The sequence below is a fragment of the Triticum dicoccoides genome, chromosome 2B (assembly GCF_002162155.2).
Source record: "Triticum dicoccoides isolate Atlit2015 ecotype Zavitan chromosome 2B, WEW_v2.0, whole genome shotgun sequence".
Classification (NCBI taxonomy): Eukaryota; Viridiplantae; Streptophyta; class Magnoliopsida; order Poales; family Poaceae; genus Triticum; species Triticum dicoccoides.
In genome coordinates, this window is record NC_041383.1 from 461,424,923 (window position 1) to 461,436,928 (window position 12,006).

The window sequence follows — 12,006 nt, forward strand, 5'->3', positions numbered from 1 at the left end:
CCAACTCCGCGGAGCTGAAGTGATGGGGAGAAGCAGCGCACAGTTCATTTTTGCAGAGCACCAGCGTTGAGCGGAACGGAGTTGCATAAGTGATCTGTTGCAGAATATGCCCATAGACTTCCATAAACTTGAGGAATGAAGGAATAGTTGTTGATGTTTAATGAGAATAATGGCTCTTTATTTATTAGAGACATTAAAATTATGCGCTAACCCAGCCCTCTCAGATCATCATCATTTTTACCGTCAAGTCTGGACTTATGGTCATCTCTGAGCATTGGATCTTCACTTAATCCTGCTACTCCCGTGAAAAAATCCTTGATTTGCTGTTAATCCGGCCTATTGGGCCCTACGTCTTCCGTATGTGGTCGATTCAACATCCAAGCGAAGAAACACAATGTGACCTCTACTTATCCACGTCCCCTTATTCCACTCTTGCCCTAAGCCTAATCGCCGCACCGATGAAGCGAAGTGAAGGGCAATGACAATGAGCCACCCCTCCTAGCGACCTGGATCAGCGCCATGGAACCGAGCGCGTCTCCCTTCCCCAAACTTGAACTCGAGCGACAAAGGCCACCACGACTTGGCAGCGCTACCGGTAGAATCGGCGTTCTAGGCGAGCAACCATACAGGTGGTCATCGCCAAGGTTGAAAATAGCTAGGCGAAAGCAAAGCAGTTGGCCTTCACCTAGTGCCCTAGGCGCAGCCTAGACGTAAATACAGTTTTGGCTATCGAAGTATATTTGAAATACTATACGTGTATCGATATTGATTTAGAGCATATAAGTGGGTAAACTACTAGCTATTGCCATTGGAATATCGCCCATTTGGCTTGTCTGTGCAATATTGCATTATTTATCGCTTAAGTGGACAATTTATTGCTTGTCGTGCCTAGAGTTTCGCTTATGCCTAGCGAGGCGTTTGATCATGCCTAATGCCTAAGCGTGCCTAAGCGCCTCCTAGGCACCGCCTTTTCCAACAAAGGTCGCTGTGGTTTTGTCCTTCCTACACGTAGGTTGTTTCTTCCATTGGTAGAGTTCGTCCTTCTCTCCTATACAATATGCTTACAATGGAGAGGGCCTCATGGAGGTATGTTATCCTGATCCACTCGTCTCCCTAGCATAGCAATCCATCATGACTTCTCGCCTCTGCGATGCGCTGGTGGGCGCCAGGGTAGCTCCCTCTTCTCTAGGGCATGCGGGGGGACTCTAGCTCAAATAAAGGTCTCCTCTCTAATATCAACGATGAATAGTATTGGTTGCCAGAGGTCTATTTTTCATTGAAACGGCTTTGTGATACTTTATTCTATTGTTGCAGTCCAGGACATAATTGACGAGTGTGTGTACGTTTCTTTTCCACGGATATGGCAATTGTTTGCTCTAATAGTCTAAAAGGAAAAAACAATTCACATGTAGACTTGAAAGCAGCAGACTGATTCCGAACTAAAAGGATTTTGGGCCTCATGGACCAATTAGTCAAAATCTACATATTGGCCTCACTTCCTTGCATTTTCTTTGGATAAATGTTTTCGACAAAGGGTGATTTCTTTGGATAAATCTGGAAAGATAATATTTTGTGGCAGTCGTTGTTGCCATGTTCAGTTTAGTGTTTATACTCTACATGTGAAGTTTTCCAATATCACTTATTCCCATGAGTATGTTGGTACATCAAAGACTTTGCTCATATCCATTGTTGTGAGCAGTAGTACATACCTGTAACATTATCTCACATCATTCGTGTGACAAGGAGCTCATAAAAAAATATTAGAAATTCACAAGACGGTTATGTATGCCCATGTGTGTCAGGCTTTGTTCACATTTATCCCCACAACAATTTCTTAAGTTTCATGTCGAGCCTAAACAAGAAGCTCAAGAAATTTCTTGTATTAAAAATTTACAATTTATGGCTTTCATGATTTATCAAGTTTGCTATGCTTGTGCGTTTACAATGGTTTTGTATTATGAAGGAATGAAACGATAGTACTTCTTGTGTTAAATTCTATTCATCTATCAAATTATAGACAAAGCAAAGTAAAAAAGTTATTTCATAAATTTGATGAAGTTATATTCTCCTTTTGCAAGCCTCATGACTCAAGATCACGTCCTTTATTTTCACCAGGCATCACATTTGTGTTGCCAACGATGGCCTCAATGCTCAAACAACGAAAACACGTTTGAATATGGTCAATCCTAAGGCGTCTCTCTTACTCGTGCGCGCACATACTCACTCAGAATAATATGAGAAACATGTTGCTTTTCCGTGCAAGGTTTTTCAAAGATGTGTATGTGTGGTTATCAATGTTTTCTTTCCTCTCTATCTGGTTTTAATGGGTGTTTATTTGCAATTCGGATTGCTGCCGGTACGAAAGAAAAACGGACCGTGCACTATAGATTAAGTATGCACCAAAAATAATGTTTTAAAAATATTTAACAGCTAAAAATAACATCATATTTAGATTCTGCGCATTTTTCTAATCAAATTTCATATATAACATATTAAAATCAGGGTTACGGTTTAAAAGATATGGATAATTTTCTTTTAGATAAACTGCGGATTGATTAACCAAAAACTCGAGGGGGTTTCTATTAAAAAGAAAAAAAACGATTCGGCTGACTTAAATATGGACTGTAGTTTGATTACCTAAAATGTCAAAGGGTTTTCTGAGAAAATTCAGAAAAGACGGTTCAGCTGTGACTTAAACGTGTATTGCGGGTTAATTTACAGAAAACGGAGGTTTTTTTTAAATGACGCAACGGTGAGCGGGCAGAAGCACTCCATGTTTGACCTACCAATTGGATAATCAGATCAAATTTCCATTATTTCAAGGCCAAGTAGAAATACAATTATTCTGGACAGACAATAAGGTGCCTTGCCTTTGTGGTATCAAATTGTTAGGCGATAACATCGCCGAGGTATGATAGCCCCTTTCTATTTTATTTTCCTTGAAACCTGTACATGAAGCAAATGTTTTGTAAGTTTATGAACTATGGCCCTTCTGTCCCTCCGTCCCTAAATATAGCGCACATAAGAAATTTTAAAAGTCGAACTTTGACAACATTTATAGAGGAAAGTATCAACATTTATAATATTAAATAAATATCATTGGATGCATCATTAAACATATATTTATGTTATATTTATTTGGTTTTTTTATATTTTCTCACTAAACTTGGTCAAACTAAACAAGGTTTGACTTTTAGAAAATCCTATCTGCACTACATTTTGGAATAGATGGATATTGCATTTTTCGTACTGAAGAAGACATAACCCAACTAATTATGGTAGGATGTAAATTGTCAATTCCAGATACGCTGGAAGTTCTACCCTCATGCCTATTGTGAATTGTGGTGAACAAGTAACCTGAAGTCACTCACTAATCGATGGTACACCATTCAAGCAATCACAAAGCAAGTATTGCGGCTAGTACAAATAACTGAAAGTCCGATGGCCAAGCAGCGCGACATTCCAAGAGGTTGAGTTTTTTCGCTATATGTGTTAGTCATTTGGTCGGATATGCTCTATGTGTTAGTCATTTGGACGGATATGCAACTAGTTGATCATGCATTTTCTTTGTTGTCTGGTCGTGCGGTCACATTGTTCTTAAATGTAGAGAAGAAGCACTTCCTCTTCATGCATTATTGGTTGAAGTTGAATGCGCACCCTAAGTAGCTCAATGTCGTCGCAACTCCATCAAGACCGCCGCCATGTTCAATGTAGGTGAAGATGGTGATCCAACAAAAGGCCTTGCTCCGGCCAGAAGGATGGCTAGGAACCAGGGAGGAAGTGGGAGAGGAGAAGGAGAAGCAAGAAGGTGCAATGGCCAAGTTTACAGATAGGTTCCAGGACATCATGATGAAGGAGACATGAGTCAAGCACAATGTCGTGAAGGAGGGAAAGAAGGCCGAGAGGTTTGACAAGTTCATCTAGTGCAAGAGAAGATGATCAAGCTCCAAGAGTGGAAGGTTGAGCTTGCGGCCACTTCGAATTACACCAAGATGTTGGCCATGAAGATGTAGGACTTGGATCATGATGCCGTGAAGATCGTGCATGCCTATTGTGCTAGGATGTTGAAGCGCTTGATGGTCGATTTGGAGGAGCCAACCGCACGATGAAGAATCACCTAGAAGGCGAAAAAATGAGTTTTTTTGCACAAACAGCCGAACTGGCAACTTTTGGATTTACCACATGTATAAAACTTATTAACATTTTGGTTGTGATTGCATATGTTTGCACTTGATATAATTTGCTATTGATCTACCCCTCCGTTCCTAAATATTTGTCTTTCTAGAGATTTCAACAAGTGACTACATACGGAGCAAAATGAGTGAATCTACACTCTTAAATATGTCTATATACATCCATATATGGTAGTCCATTTGAAATATCTAAAAACACAAATATTTAGGAACGGAGTGAGTAATATGCATGTCAAATGGAGGAAGGTGAACTTGGGAAGCAGAGATTTGATGTATACTAGATCGAATCGCGCCTTGGCGTGAGGGTGCCTGTCCTAACATTTTGGTCAAGCACGTAATGCATCAGTAGTAATCCAGGTTTAGCATATGCGTCGTACAGGATGTAGGGCTACACAAGACGGGGGGGCTTGTTTCCCCTGACTTGTGCACAGACAAAAGCGTTCACCTTGATAAGGCAAGACCAGTCGGGGTCATAACCACCCAGCGAAGCAAGACCAGACAAGTACAAGCAAGGCTAGAGAAGCCGCTCTTCGTAAGATCAAGGAGCGCATAGAGAAGACAAATCCAACATATAAGATAAAGATTCCAAGGGAAGTATCCTTTACTGGCCAGGCGAGGCCGGCAAGGTCAACACAACAGCTAGGAGCAAGGCCAAGCTGCGCCAACCGCGTCTTCGGAGCTGCCGGGGGCCGAAGCAAACACCCCCTCCGACAAGGCCCGACAAGCCCTATCCCGCCAAGCGTGAGCCAGTTGCCACCGCTCCACCGCACTAGGACGCCAGTCACTTATCGGTGCGATGTCGAGCCCTTGTGCAACTAGGTGGCTCTTGCTAAGTACGTGGCGGCTTGCTGGAAGGCAGATTACCCTCATTTGACACACGTCCCAGAGGCGTGTCAAGCGAATAAGAAGTAGTTAGCTAAGCGGTGGAGTAAGCTTGCCGGGGATGCCTCATCGTGTGCCACCTAAGGAAGCATTTATGGCATTTTATCCTTAATGCCAAAGTTACATATGATAGCACTGTTAGCTATCTAATCACTGGATAATGTCTGTTTTGCCATTGTGGTTGCCCCTTGAGCTATAAAAGGAGGCCCAAGGCAACCTAGACAAGGATTCAGACTTTTTATCATTGTACACCGGCACGTGCGTAGCCACACTCCCCGAGGCAACCCTGTCGGGCTTGTGCGCTCCACGTCTTCGTGTTCCTTTCAACCAATCCACCAAAGTAGGAGTAGGGTATTACGCTTCTCCGTGGCCCGAACCTGGATAAAAAACCCAGTCCCATCGCCGCGCTGCCTCGCCATTTTCGCTCTTTGTGCAACGTGACCTTCCCCTGCCGAACCACAAATGGGCCCGTGGCCCCATAGGTGATCGTGTCCATAGGCCACGTCATCTCTGGCGCGCCGGGTAGGGGTTACAAGTCGCTTGTGCGAATCTGAAGTAGCAAGCCAGCGCGTTGCTACGTCTCCAATGTATCTATAATTTTTGATTGTTCCATGCTATTATATTATATGTTTTGGATGTTTTGTATGCATTAATATATTATTTTTGGGACTAGCCTATTAACCTAGAGCCCAGTGCCAGTTCCTGCTTTTCCTTATTTTTGAGTTTCGTAGAAAAGGAATACCAAACGGAATGAAACCTTCACAATGATTTTTCTTGAACCAGAAGACAACCAGGAGACTTGGAGATGAAGTCGGAGGAGCCATGAGGCGGTCACAAGGACGGAGGGCGCGCCCACGGGGGTAGTGCGCGCCCCACCCTTGTGGGCCCCCCATGACCCTCCTGACCTAATTCTTTCGCCTATATATTCCCATATATCCCCAAACCACCAGAGGCATCCATGAAAACACTTTTCCGCCGCCGCAACCTTCTGTACCCGTGAGATCCCATCTAGGGACCTTTTCCGGCACCCTGCCGGAGGGGGATTCAATCACGGAGGGCTTCTACATCAACTCTATTGCCCTTCTGATGAAGCGTGAGTAGTTTACCACAGACCTACGGGTCCACAGCTAGTAGCTAGATGGCTTCTTCTCTCTCTTTGATTCTCAATACCATGTTCTCCTCAATGTTCTTGGAGATCTATTCGATGTAATACTTTTTTGCGGTGTGTTTGCTGAGATCTGATGAATTGTGTGGATTTATGACCAGCTTATCTATGAATATTATTTGAATCTTCTCTTAATTCTTATATGCATGATTTGATGTCTTTGTAATTCTCTTCGAACTATCAGTTTGGTTTGGCCAACTAGATTGGTTTTTCTTGCAATGGGAGAAGTGCTTAGCTTTGGGTTCAATTTTGCGGTGTCCTTTCCCAGTGACAGTAGGGGCAGCAAGGCATGTATTGCATTGTTGCCATCGAGGATAAAAAGATGGGGTTTTCATCATATTGCTTGAGTTAATTCCTCTACATCATGTCATCTTACTTAATGTGTTAGTTTGTTCTTTATGAACTTAACACTCTAGATGCATGCTGGATAGCGGTCGATGTATGGAGTAATAGTAGTAGATGCAGAATCGTTTCGGTCTACTTGACTCGGACGTTATGCCTATATTCATGATCATTGCCTTAGATATCATTATAACTTTGCGCTTTTCTATCAATTGCTTAACAGTAATTTGTTCACCCACCGTATTATTTGCTATCTTGAGAGAAGCCTCTAGTGAAACCTATGGCCCCCGGGTCTATTTTCCATCATATAAGTTTCCGATCTACTATTTCGCAATCTTTTACTTTCCAATCTATAAACCAAAAATACCAAAAATATTTACTTTATCGTTTATCTGTCTCTATCAGATCTCACTTTTGCCAGTAACCGTGAAGGGATTGACAACCCCTTTATCGCATTGGGTGCAAGTTGTTTGATTGTTTGTGCAGATATTCGGTGATTTGTGCGTTGTCTCCTACTAGATTGATACCTTGGTTCTTAAACTGAGGGAAATACTTATCTCTACTTTGCTGCATCACCCTTTCCTCTTCGAGGGAAAAACCAATGCAAGCTCAAGAAGTAGCAGGAAGAATTTCTAGCCCCCGTTGCCGGGGAGATCTACACCAAGTCAAGACATACCAAGTACCCATCATAAACTTTCACTCTTGCATTACATTATTTGCCACTTGCTTCTCGTTTTCCTCTCCCCCATTTGTAAAACGATTTTCGAAAAGATTTGCCTTTTTTCTTTGCCCTTTTCGTATGTCTTTTTGCTCGTTTGCTATCCTTGCTTGTGTTTCCATATGCCTTCTATTTTCTTGCATCTTTGCTTGCTAAAAATCTGTTGATATGAATCCACTTAAAGTGTTCTACTTGGATCATCTTCGATCTATATGTGCTCGTGCTGAAACCCCAACTAGTTTAGTTGAGGGAAAATCTTTAGATGAGCATGCTCATTTTGTGCGTCACCTTTTATCTGAAAAAGGGAGACTCTTATGGAATCAAATAAATAGTTTGTTGTGTTATGCCTGGAATCTTTGTGAAATTTATGATTTTGCTTGTTGCTCTAAGAACCCTAAAAAACACCTTCCTTACCTATGTGAGTTTAATGATAATGAAATCTTATCTTCTTATGAAAAGGGTGTTTTTAGTTACTATGATATCGAACAAATTGAAGAATTTGTTGCTTTTAAGGGTGCTCATGAAGTTGCTTCTTTGATTTAAAAGTATGATATTACTCTCTACAAATCTGAAAATTCGGACATACTTAAATATATGAAAACTATGCTCATAATGCCTATGTTAAGGAGTTTATTGAGAGAATAACTGATAGAGGCGAGGGTGTCCCGATCTTTCGATGAGATGATAACTATCGATTTGGTAAAGATGACTTTGATGATCCAACTACAAACGTGCACGACGTTGCGCCTTAGCAATCGCTAAACCAACTCTGAGAGGTTATTGACCACGCCGGAGCACAATCAACCTGACCACGAAGGTCTATTCCTGCAAGCAATCGAAAAACAAGCAAGAATATGATAAAAACAATCTGAATATTGCGAGTATATATGAAGTATTGATAAAGGTGGGGATCTGTAAGCGGTCTTGGTCTGGTCGTTGGACACAAACGAAGTACACGAAGTTGCAATGGCTAACTTTTAACTAAACAAATCCCAAGGGAAAAGCTACTAGATGGATCTACTTATATAGGAGCAAGGGGTGGCGGCCAAGGAGGTGGGAGGACGTCCCAAGGCAGCCTAAAACTAACCCTAGGTCGTACAAGGCCAATGGGCCCAAGTGGAGGTGACGTAACACCTTTGGACTTGTAGTTTGACTCGGATTCTGGTGCAGCGTCAGATTGTTTCGTCCATAACTCAACGCTTCGGACGGAGTTTAAGGTGATTCCAATTGTGCTGGAAAGAGCATGAAATCTACTTTGCAACAAAAAAAGAATCACCCAATTCGGAGTCCGGATGAAAAAGTTGTTGACGTTGTGAGTCAGGTATGTCTGTGTAGTCTGAATCTGAATCCAGAACGTGAGAGACTTGGACTCTATCTTCTCTTGGCCCAAAAGTGACGTGAGAAGACTTTTTGAACAGCACCTAAACTTCTCCTTTTCCCTTATCTTCATATGTGGATTGTACAAATGTCCCATACACCTGCAATTAGACAAAACACAAAAGTATGTGAAGTATTTTTATTCTGGATAACATAAATATATTATTGAATAGTTTGCACTAGAAATCATGTGACAAATATGCATGTATGCAATATTTTTGGTCTTATCCAAGGTAGTCATGTCCTCATCATCCTCCCCTTCTTGAAAACAAAGCCGTCCTCGGCGTTGCTTAATCTGAAATGTGGCTAACAAAAGAGACAAGGTGTACATGTTGTATATGTATACGTCATCCATTTTTACTTCCCTTGATTTTTACATATATGACACATGAATAGATGAGTAACTTGCATAGTTCATAAAATCTAAATCCAACAAATTAGCACAAGAACTAGAAGGAATGAAAATATTGCAACTCAGTTTGCACATATAAGTGAAGCTCTTATTTATTTCAAAAGATTGACAATGTTCATCATTAAACCATCCCAACATTGGTGAATAAACCTTATTTGAATCAAATTTACACGCTACAACATGCTTAGATAAGCAAACATGCAATGAGTCATTCGACACAGAATCATCACCAAGATTAGAGGTCATATCAAAATGATTAAATATTGATTCTTTTACATCAACAGTTAATTCAATGGGTGCTCTCAAAATTGTTGGTATTTCAGTTGTTTGATCACATGGCAAAGTCAAATTATCAATATAATCCTCTAAAATAGGTGGTGTGATCAAAGTAGTGGGTAGCTCAACACATGATGTATTCAAGTTAACTAGGCATGCATCATTCTCATGTATAAGTGGAAAATCTGTACATTTGTCATTACCTCTTATAGTCAACTCAGATGATGCAGACACTCTCGATGGTGATGTGTCACATGATGGAGATGATGTAGTCCTCGCAAAAATGGATGTGGTTGTCATAGTACGCCTAGTAGTTGAATAAACATCTGTATCAACAGTTGGAATGTGCACCGTGCGCTTGTTCTCCTTGTGGGCAACACGTCGTTTTATTTCCTGTTCAGCTTTGCAAGCAAGACGAAACAAATGGTCCATAGGATAACACTCTTCATGAATTAGTATCTCCTGAATATTATGGTTTAATTCTCCCTAAAATCTATCCATAAAATCTTCTTCACTTTCTTCTAAAAGTGAGTGCAACAAGGTAGTTTGTAAATCATCATAATATTTTGTTACGGTGTCACTACCTTGTTTTAAATGTTCCAGTTTTTTAATCATGCCACGAGTATAATAAACATCGACGAATCTATCTCTCATGACATGTTTTAAATCATCCCAAGTATTAGGTACATAATCAGGGTGTAACCGACAATATTCACTCCACCAAACTAGAGCATAACTAGTGAAAGAACCAACCGCAACCGTAACTTTTTTACGTTCATCAAAATTATGGGAAGCAAATATATTATTTATGTCTAACTCCCATTCAATATATAAAGCAGGTCTAAAACGACCATTAAATGGTGGTATAGAAACATGAACCTGATCATGTGCATTTGGATGTTTGTGCACCTCTCGTGACGGTTGTGGTATTTGCATAGGTGGTGGCATGTCTCCCGCGATCGACAAAGCCCATGAATTGACTCTGAATCCTGTCATGATTAGTAGAACAAGAAACAAAATCCAAAAATAATGTTCCTATAACTACTAGGATGTGGTGATAAAACGCTCACAGTAAAGAAAATATCAATGTCTTACAAGTTCTTACCATGCAGCAGGCGGTGATCGGCAACCAGCGGTGTCAAGTAACTCCGAATATTGAGTAAAGCGATTGCCAGGGGAGCGTATGTATACACGGTGTAGAAATATGTGGAGCTGGGTTGGCTATATATGGTAGCAAAAGATTAGCAATAATCAATTCAAAGATGCAATGTTGAATAAACGCTCAACGACGGTACTGTGCTGGTCCTAGGTTAGACCGGACTAGAGACGCGAGCCTAGAACACTAATGAGGTCACGGCGTAACACAACTAGCATCAATGAAGGATACTAAGTAGCTCTTGACAGCAAGATAGAAGTGAAGATCACAACGGTAGTGAAGATAATGATGAAAAACAACTACCAAGCAGGACATACAACAACTCTCTCTCCAACTTTCCTCTTGAAAAGTTTGAGCCAATTTTCTGATAAAATCTTTCAAAGAATGCCACTAACTCAAGCTTTCCAATGCAAAAAGAATCACTCAATTCCGAGTTGATATGAGGATGCAAAGAATTCTAAAACTGGACAGAAAAATTGGAACAAGCTGTGTTCACGAACTTCAGAGGGCAAAAAGACCTATTTAAAAGCCGATTTTGAGGTGTCAAATAATGAACTAGCTTCTGCAACTATTTAGATGCGGCTCGTTGCTAGCTTCAATTTGAGTACTCACGGGGCCAAAACGGACTTCGTATGAGGAAGATACACCTGTTTTACTATACAGTGCGCAAAACAGATTCCAATCCGAATTCAGGTACGAGATTGATTCTAGATAGATCCATTTTTTTCTTCTCTTTTTTTTCTCACGCTTTTTTTTTCTTTTTCTTCTCTCTCTTTTTCTTTTTTTTCTTTCCTTTTTTTCTCTCTTTTTTTTCTTTCTCTTTCCAAGACAAACTAGATAAGATGCAGATTGGATCAGGCGAAGATGTGAATGACCTCAACTATGATTATGACAATGAACAGCGCGTAGCACGTGATAAAAATTAATAGATGGGATGGTGGACAGCGGAAGGGATAATGATGCAGCGGCGGCATGACTAATGTGAACAGAACTCGAAACTCTAAAGGAACTAGACACTAAGACTAGCAACTGACACGACGATGCAACCGATAATTCAACTATGCAAGCAACGAATAGAAAATTGTAAAGGCTCAGACTGGCTTGGATAAAGGATGAATAGATCTAATTTTTGTGTGGATTTTTTTATGGACTATAGGTATGAATGACAGATGCGATCTAAACTATGAAAAACTGTAAAATCTCACCGAGCAACCTGAAAACTGATACCACTTGATAGAGGCGAGGGTGTCCCGATCTTTCGATGAGATGATAACTATCGATTTGGTGAAGATGACTTTGACGATCCGACTACAAACGTGCATGACGTTGCGCCTTAGTAATCGCTAAACCAACTCTGAGAGTTTATTGACCACGCCGGAGCACAATCAACCTGACCACGAAGGTCTATTCCTGCAAGCAATCGAAGAACAAACAAGAATATGATAAAAGCGATCTGAATATTGCGAGTATATATGAAGTATTGAT